General features: G+C 45.6%; 1 pseudogene; it reads right to left on the bottom strand.

Annotated features, from left to right (window-relative positions):
• Positions 1 to 6,363: 6,363 nt before the first annotated feature.
• LOC112806747 (vomeronasal type-1 receptor 4-like) lies at positions 6,364 to 7,383 on the bottom strand (annotated as a pseudogene).
• Between the last annotated feature and the right edge of the window lie 493 nt (positions 7,384 to 7,876).

Genomic DNA, 7,876 nt, shown 5'->3' with positions numbered 1-7,876 from the left:
GGGGCACATTTTGCCCATTTTACATCCTTCCATCCCTGTGATACTATTTACAAAACATGATATTTCAAAGATGCTGTGTTAATGGCCACTTCAGGTCGAGACACATTGTGGTAAAGTTGGGGTGTTGGGGATATGCTGCTCTGTGTGTGACAGAGAACAAGAATGTGTGACAAAGTGACCTACAATGAGGACATGGGATGGGAATATAGATGCGGTGCAGAGAGCATGGGAATGTGGGGAGACAGAATTTGAAGAATGGAGGAAAGAGGTTTAAAAGACACAGGAGTGTTCAAGTCACAGAGTGGTTAAAGTGTGGGTTTCAGTATGTAAGAGACAGAGTGTGCAAGGAGGTTGAGGGTAGGAAGATACTGTGTGCTGGGTAGATAAGTGGTTGGGGAGTCATGGGAAAGAAGGGGTTAATGGGGATGGCAGGTAATGGGAGCAGGTGGTTAAGGAGCAAGAGTGGGTAATAGGTACACGGGACTTTACCTCTTTGAGAGGCTAAAGAATACGATGGTTAGGGGGCGCCTGGGTCGCTCAGTTGGCCACGTAACCGCCTTTAGCTCAGGTCATGATCCCCGAGTCCTGGGACCGAGCCCCGCATCAGACTCTCTGCTCAGCGGGGAGCCTGCTTCTCCCTCTCCCTCTGCCTGCCGCTCCCCCTGCTTGTGCTCACTCTGTCTCAAATAAATAAATAAAATCTTAAAAAAAAATTTTTTTTAAATACGATGGTTGAAGGGGCATCATAAGTATGGCATGCAGCTCCTGGGGCTGGTTAGTGAGCCTAAGCAGGGGTGAAGAGTAGGTGGGGAGGTGGAACTGGGGAGCAGTGGTAATGAAGAGCACAGGGAGGCAAAATGGGGGAAGGGTGATGAAGGGAGCTTTGGAGGACACTGCCCATAATGCACGAAACGGTTCAGGGAAAGGGGCGGGGTTTTCAGGGTTGAGATGGTATGTGAGGCTGATGGGAAAGAGAAGGAAGCCCCGCGATTGGGGGCTGGGAGTGCTGGGGTCCAGGAGCACCAAGTTCAGTGAAACAGACTGGGCTGTCTGGAACGGGAGGGCTGATTTATGTCTCGGGAAAGGCAGCCCTGGGTGGCAAACGCAAGGACAACGGATGTAGAAGAGAGCTTGCCTGTGGTTTCTTTCTCTCTTTTCAAAAGATTTGTTTGTTTATTTGAGAGAGAGAGAGCGTGCACACCCACATGAGCACGGAGAGGGGCGGGGGGGGGGGGGAGAGAGAGAGATTCCTCAAGCAGACTCCCTGCTGAGCTTGGAGCCCGAGGTGGGGCTCTATCCCAGGATCCTGAGACCATGACCTGAGCCGAAATCAAGAGTTGGCTGCTCAACTGACTGGAGCCACCCAGGTAGCCCTTGTCTGTGGTTTTCTGGAATTGCAGTGGAGTAGGAGTTGAAGTGTACGATATAGGAGTTTTGGGGTTTTTTTAAGGATTTTTTTTTTTTAAGATTTTTAAAAATTTAGAGAGAGTGTGGACAAGCAGGGGGAGGGGCAGAGGGGCTGAGCAGGGAGCCTGATGTAGGACTCAATCCTAGGATCCTGAGATCATGACCTGAACTGAAGGCAGATGCTTAACTGACTGAGCCACCCAGGCGCCCTTTTTTTAAAAGATTTTTTTTTTTTTGAGAGAGAGACAGAGATAATATAGGAGTTGTGAAGGTTGGATGGTGGTAGGGTCTTACAGAGTTTTAGGTGATGGTAAAGGTCAAGCAAGAGGGAGTATGGAAAGGAAAAGGGAGGGGAAGGATGGAGCCTGGGGTGATGGAGGTCATGGGGGGACAGATTGGATGTCATTAATTCATTCCCCCATTCATTAATTCCTTCCCCCATTCATTAATTCCTTCATTTACATTTGGCTCACACCTTAATCTTGGAAAGATTCTAACTTCAATTCACAAGGCAAAAAAACTTAGGCATAAAATCGAATATGTAGCGGAGAACTGCATGTAGGATTTGGGGTGTACTGCATGCCACAGCCATCTTGTTGTTCTTTTAAGATGTGAGGCAAAGGGTGTGACCCTTTGTGCAGGTTGGGCAGGAGGGCCTTTAGTCTTGAAGACCTTTAGTACCTCAGATTTAACAATGAAGATCCCTTTGCTCCAGTATTGCTGAGGTATAATATGTGTTTTATTAAAATGTGAAACAGAGCAAGGCAAAATTTGAGTTTCTAAGTATTCTTTTTCCTTTGATTTTTTTTACCCTTATTAGAAACGATCTGAAGAGGAAAAGTTGTACTATTTTGTAGATATACTGAAATTTATTTTAAAAGTATGTTTTCATTGAGAAAAGTCAGTGGTCTCATATCGTGGCAGATATATCTCTACCCACTATTGTTAAAGTGAGTTTTATGTTATGTTGCTTTGCAAGAGGGACTTTGCAGGTGTCATTAAGGTTATGCATGGAGGTAATAAAGCGACCTTAAAATAGGGATGATTATCTGAGCGGGCCCATTGTAACCACACGAGGCCTTAGACCAAGAAGTAAGTTAGAGATGGGAGGCCTGAGGGTTTCTTCCCATGCTGTGGTTGTCTTTGGAGACAGGTGATTAGGGGCACATGGAAACCATGAGGATGAAATGATTTCTGCCAATAACTGAAGAATCCTGGAACCAGAATTCTTCTCTGGTGTCAGAGAGAAGAGCCATGCCATCTGCTTTTTGATTTGTGAGGTCCTAAGCAGAATACCCAACCAAGCTGCTAGACTTCTGACTTAGGAATTGTGAGACTATACATGGTGTTGTATGAACTGCTAAGTATATGACAGTTCGTTATGTCGGAAATACAAAAGGAATCCAGGCATACCTGTTTTGTTATACTTCACTTCATTGGGCTTCACAGATACTGCATTTTTTTTTTTTTTTTTTTTTTTGCGCAAATTGAAGGTTTGTGGTGACCTGCATTGAGCAAGTCTACTGGAGCCATTTTTCTAACAGTACCTGCTCACTTTGTGTCTCTGTGTCACGTTTTGGTAATTCTCACAATGGTTTAAGCTTTTTCATTATTATATTTGTGATGGTGATCAGTGATCTTTGATGTTACTATTGTAATTGTTTTGGGGCACCACAAAGCACACCCATATAAGATGGCAAACTTAATCGATAAATGTGTGTGTTCAGAGTGCTCCACCAGGCAGCTGTTCTTCCATCTCTCTCCCTCTCCCCCGACCTCCTCATTCCCTGAGACACAAAATAATTGAGATTAGGCCATTCAGTAACCCTATGATGGACTCCAAGTGTTGAAGTGAAAGGAAGAGTCACATGCCTCTTGCTTTGAATCAGAAGCTAGACATGATTAAGTTTAGTGAAGAAAGCATGTCAAAAGTTGATAGGCCCAAAGCTAGGTCTGTTGTACCACTTAGCCAAGATGTGAATGCAAAGTTAAAGTTCTTGCAGGAAGTTAAAAGTGCTAGTCCAGTGAACGCATGAATAAGAAAGCAAAAGAGCCTATGCTGATATGGAAGAAGCTGTAGTGGTCTGAACAGGTGATCAAACCAGCCAGAACATCCCCTTAAGCCGAAGCCTAATCCAGAGCAACGCCCTAACTCCCTTCAATTCTGTGAAGGCCAAGAGAGGTGTGGAGGCTGCAGAAGACCAGTTTGAAGCTAGCAGAGGTTAGTTCAAGAGGTTTAAGGAAAGAAGCCTCAAGAACACAGGTCTGAGTCAGAGCGCATGCCCTCCTAAGACCAGAATCTGTAGTACAAAACTAGGCTTTCCACCAACCCCATACTGCCCCCTGCATGGGTGCTTGATAGTTCCTCCCCTGCTTTAATTCTCTTCCTTCCCATGGATGGATGTATGGATAGGTATAGATAGGTAGGATCCTATGATCCATGATTGGTGGGTGCCCAAAGGTAGATGTGCATAACTTGAATCCAGTGCTGCCTTTAAATCACCTGTCTGAAATCCAGCATCAAGGAACTGGACAACTACAACCACCCTGCATGGTATAAATGAATAGGGCTCCCCACAGATTCTACTCCAAATTGGCCCCTCACAAATGCCCCCAGAGTTCCTGGTGCTCCCAGCATTATTGTAGGGTCACAACCTCATGAGCTTCCCAGGAGAAATCTGAAACTGGCTGTCCACAGAGGGCAAAGAGACACCGAAGAAAGTGGCAGTCCACTCCAGTTTGGTAGGTGGCAGGTTTAATAAGCAAAGGAACTTAAGAGGCTTGTCTTGGGTGGCTGTGAGATGAGTAGATCTCCATACCCACCTGCCAGAATCTTAGAAGTTTATAGAGGGGTTTTAGTGGGATTTAATCACACGCACTGCATAGATGGTCTCAACAACACCTTACTCTATGTCTTTGGAACAGTTCCCACTGGGAACTGTGGGCAGAGTGTACATTCCAAGGACAGGGGAGGGAGTGAGCAGCCTCCCATTGCCTGGGGACAGCTTCCAAGTCAAGCGATGGTCACATCCTCTTGATGACCTCTTCCACCAGAAACACAAAGTTCAGCCCAGAACTCAGATTTCTCGAATCTTTACCCCAAGAATGGGTCCTCTGCCTGCCTAGGGTCTGCAGAAACTAACAGAAGGAAGAAGGATCTTAAATTTTACCTTATTTGGTAGCAAAGTAATTAGGTTGTCAGTTTCATGGGCGGCTGGGGAACATCCAAGAATCCTGAGTCTGCAACAAAAGACCTAATGTTGCAAGAGCTTCACCTCTGCTGTTGCTTCCCCTGCCTTGCCCCCAAACCAGGGTGTGGAGGGGATTGCAAACAGCCCCAGGGGGTTCTGTACGCGTTGTAGATTTGCATCATAGGTGAGGACCCACAAACTTAAGAAACCCCAGTGTTTTGGGGCGCCTAGGTGGCTCAGTCGTTAAACGTCTGCCTTCAGCTCAGGTCATGATCCCAGGGTCCTGGGATCCAGCCCCGCATCGGGCTCCCTGCTCCGCGGGAAGCCTGCTTCTCCCTCTCCCACTCCCCCTGCTTGTGTTCCTCTCTCACTGTCTCTCTCTCTCTGTCAAATAAATAAAATCTTAAAAAAAAAAAAAAAGCCTTTTGGAAAATATTTCACCCAAAGGTATACATACATATTCCACAAAGAGAAAAGAATTTACATGTGAGTGTTATCCTAATTGCCCCAAAATGAGAACCACTCACGTGAATGACAACAGAGGAATGATTAATTCTTTGAGGGCACCTGGGTAGCTCAGTTGGTTAAGCGACTGCCTTCGGCTCAGGTCATGATCCTGGAGTTCCGCGATCGAGTCCCGCATCGGGCTCCCTGCTCAGTGGGGAGTCTGCTTCTCCCTCTCCCTCTGCCTCTCCTCCCTGCTCATGCTCTCCTTCTCTCAAATAAAAAAATAAAATCTTAAAAAAAAAACTACTTTGTAATCTCATTTGTCTGACTGCTGTTTCAATGGCCACGTTTTACATATACTCATCTCCCTTCCATAACATCTTATTTCAAATAACTAGGGTCTCTCTACGGATGTAATATAAAATCCATTACTTATCCCTCAATGACTGTACTCTCTGAAATTTAATTTACCCTCCAATTTCACTTACTGCTCTTCAGTTTTTGGTTTCTGGGAATGACCATCTCAACTGGTGCTCCTGTTGTACGGCACTCTTCCTACAATCCTATTAGCATTTAGTGTCTGAAAAATTGATTTTATCAGACTGAAAGTTGTATTCTTTTTGTTGTTGTTAAAGATTTTATTTATTTGTCGAAAAGAGAGAGATGGAGCACAAGCAGAGGGAGAGGCAGACTCCCCACTGAGCAGGGAGCCCGGTGCGGGGCTCGATCCCAGGACCCCGAGATCATGACCTGAGCTGAAGGCAGACGCGTAACCGACTGAGCCACCCAGGTGTCCCTGAAAGCTCTATTCTTTTTCTTTTTTTTAAATTTTATTTATTTATTTATTTATTTATTTATTTATTTATTTATTTGAGAGAGAAACAGCATGAGAAGGGAGAGGGTCAGAGGGAGAAGCAGGGTCCCCGCCGAGCTGGGAGCCTGACATGGGACTCGATCCCAGGACTCCGGGATCATGACCTGAGCTGAAGGCAGTTGCTTAACCAACTGAGCCACCCAGGCGCCCTGAAAGCTGTATTCTTAATGACTTCTTTATCGTCCGCAAATTGTTTCCAGAACCACTGTTGTAATCGCTACGTAGAACCTGAACTCCTCCACTGCAAACATCATAAATTTCAATTCCATAAATATGAACATAGTTCCATTTCATTTACAGTTGCCATTCATGTTAACGTTTACTGAGGAGCAGAAGCTCAGTCATTCTTGTTAGTCTTGTCCTATGACAGTTTCATAGGTGTGCTTATACCCTGAAGGGGATTATAAATAAATAACCATTTGAATAAACACACAACGTACATATTTATGAGAAGCTTAAGTGATTTTGTGTTCCTTTGCAAGGAAAGCAGAGGGTGGACATTCTGGGGTCATGGCTCATGAGGATGTCGGGACTGACAGTAGGAAAACACCCAGCGAGGAGTGTAGAAGCCTTCCTCGGCCACACACGGGGGTTGTTAAACACAACCAGACAAACGTGGAAGAGAGAGAACAGTGTCCACGAGGAAACAAAGGTGCTCACCCCATGACAAGGATGCTCCGGATGGCTGTGGTCTCAGGGGAGGGTCTGGGGGAGACAGTGTTCCTGTGAATGTATAGGACCTGCTGCTTGTGCTGGTGCAGAATGAAAACTGTGGAGCCGCCGGCGCAGATCTTGAGCCCAAAACAGAAGCCATCACGGAAGAATACGGATGCTACATACAGTGACTGTATTACGTGGCCCCCACTTACGGAATAACAACAGCCATAATCACTTCTCCTCCTGGTGTTTGTGCTGTTCCTTTTGCCAGTCACAGACAAAATAACTGTAACATTTAGCACCATGTTCAGGACCCAGCAGAGGATGTTGGAGGCGACCAGGTACTTGGGCGCTTTCATTTTTAAGCCCCGCCCACCTGGAGCCTGTGGGACTGATTATAATCACCTGGAAGACCCTCAAGAGGCAGGTGGTTCCAGTGGCCACATCCCTGCCCACTCCGTGAACATAGAGAACAAGTTTGCATCCAAAATCACCAAGGAAATATTTCACCCCCAAAGTGGCCATCATCTGGGGGATTCCTTTAGAAAAAATAACTAAGAGATTGGCCACAATCAAGTGCTTGAGAAATACATCTGTGGACCTACCCCTGCATTCTGTTAAGTGAAGGAAGAGAGAATGGTAAAGAAGAGAGAAATCCCCCAGAATTCCAACTATTGTCTGTAATAGAAAGATGATTCCTATCGCCAAATCCCTGTCAGCCTTTCTGCCAGTTCCCAGGGAGGGATACTCATCCTCTGAGCCAGAGATGCCTGCATGGCAACATGAGATGTGAGCTCTATGTGTCATACCAGCTGGAATTCCATATTTTCTTCTTACGTTAGTTCCAGCTTAGAAATAATTACTTATAGTTATCATATTTTAACAGGTTTCCAAGTATTGACTGTTCAACATTCAGTGCTTTCTACAGAGCATGATTCATACTATACACGTGTGTGCACATCCTGGATTCTTCACAACTTCATGAGAGAGTCAGTACTAGCATTTTCATGAAAAAGATAAGGAACACTGAGGCAGAGAAAGGTAAATGATTTATCAAATTCAAACCATTTTGATGGAAATGGGGAGATGTGAACCTGGCTGGGCTGGCATAACGGCAGTGCCTTTAAACATGATGCTGTTCTAACAAAGTTAGTTAGATGCATTCTTCAAACTACAGGTGTAGGGTCACCCGGGTGGCTCAGTTGGTTAAGCATCTGCCTTCAGCTGAAGTCCTGGGATTGAGTCCTGCATTGGGCTCCTTGCTCAGAGGAGAGCCTGCTTCTCCCTCTGCCTGCCATGC

The sequence above is a fragment of the Callorhinus ursinus genome, unplaced genomic scaffold (genome assembly GCF_003265705.2).
Source record: "Callorhinus ursinus isolate GAN/ISIS: 27379988/994484 unplaced genomic scaffold, GSC_fseal_2.0 scaffold101, whole genome shotgun sequence".
Classification (NCBI taxonomy): Eukaryota; Metazoa; Chordata; class Mammalia; order Carnivora; family Otariidae; genus Callorhinus; species Callorhinus ursinus.
Note: the sequence above shows the minus strand (reverse complement) of the source record. Positions and strands in the feature narration are given on the sequence as shown.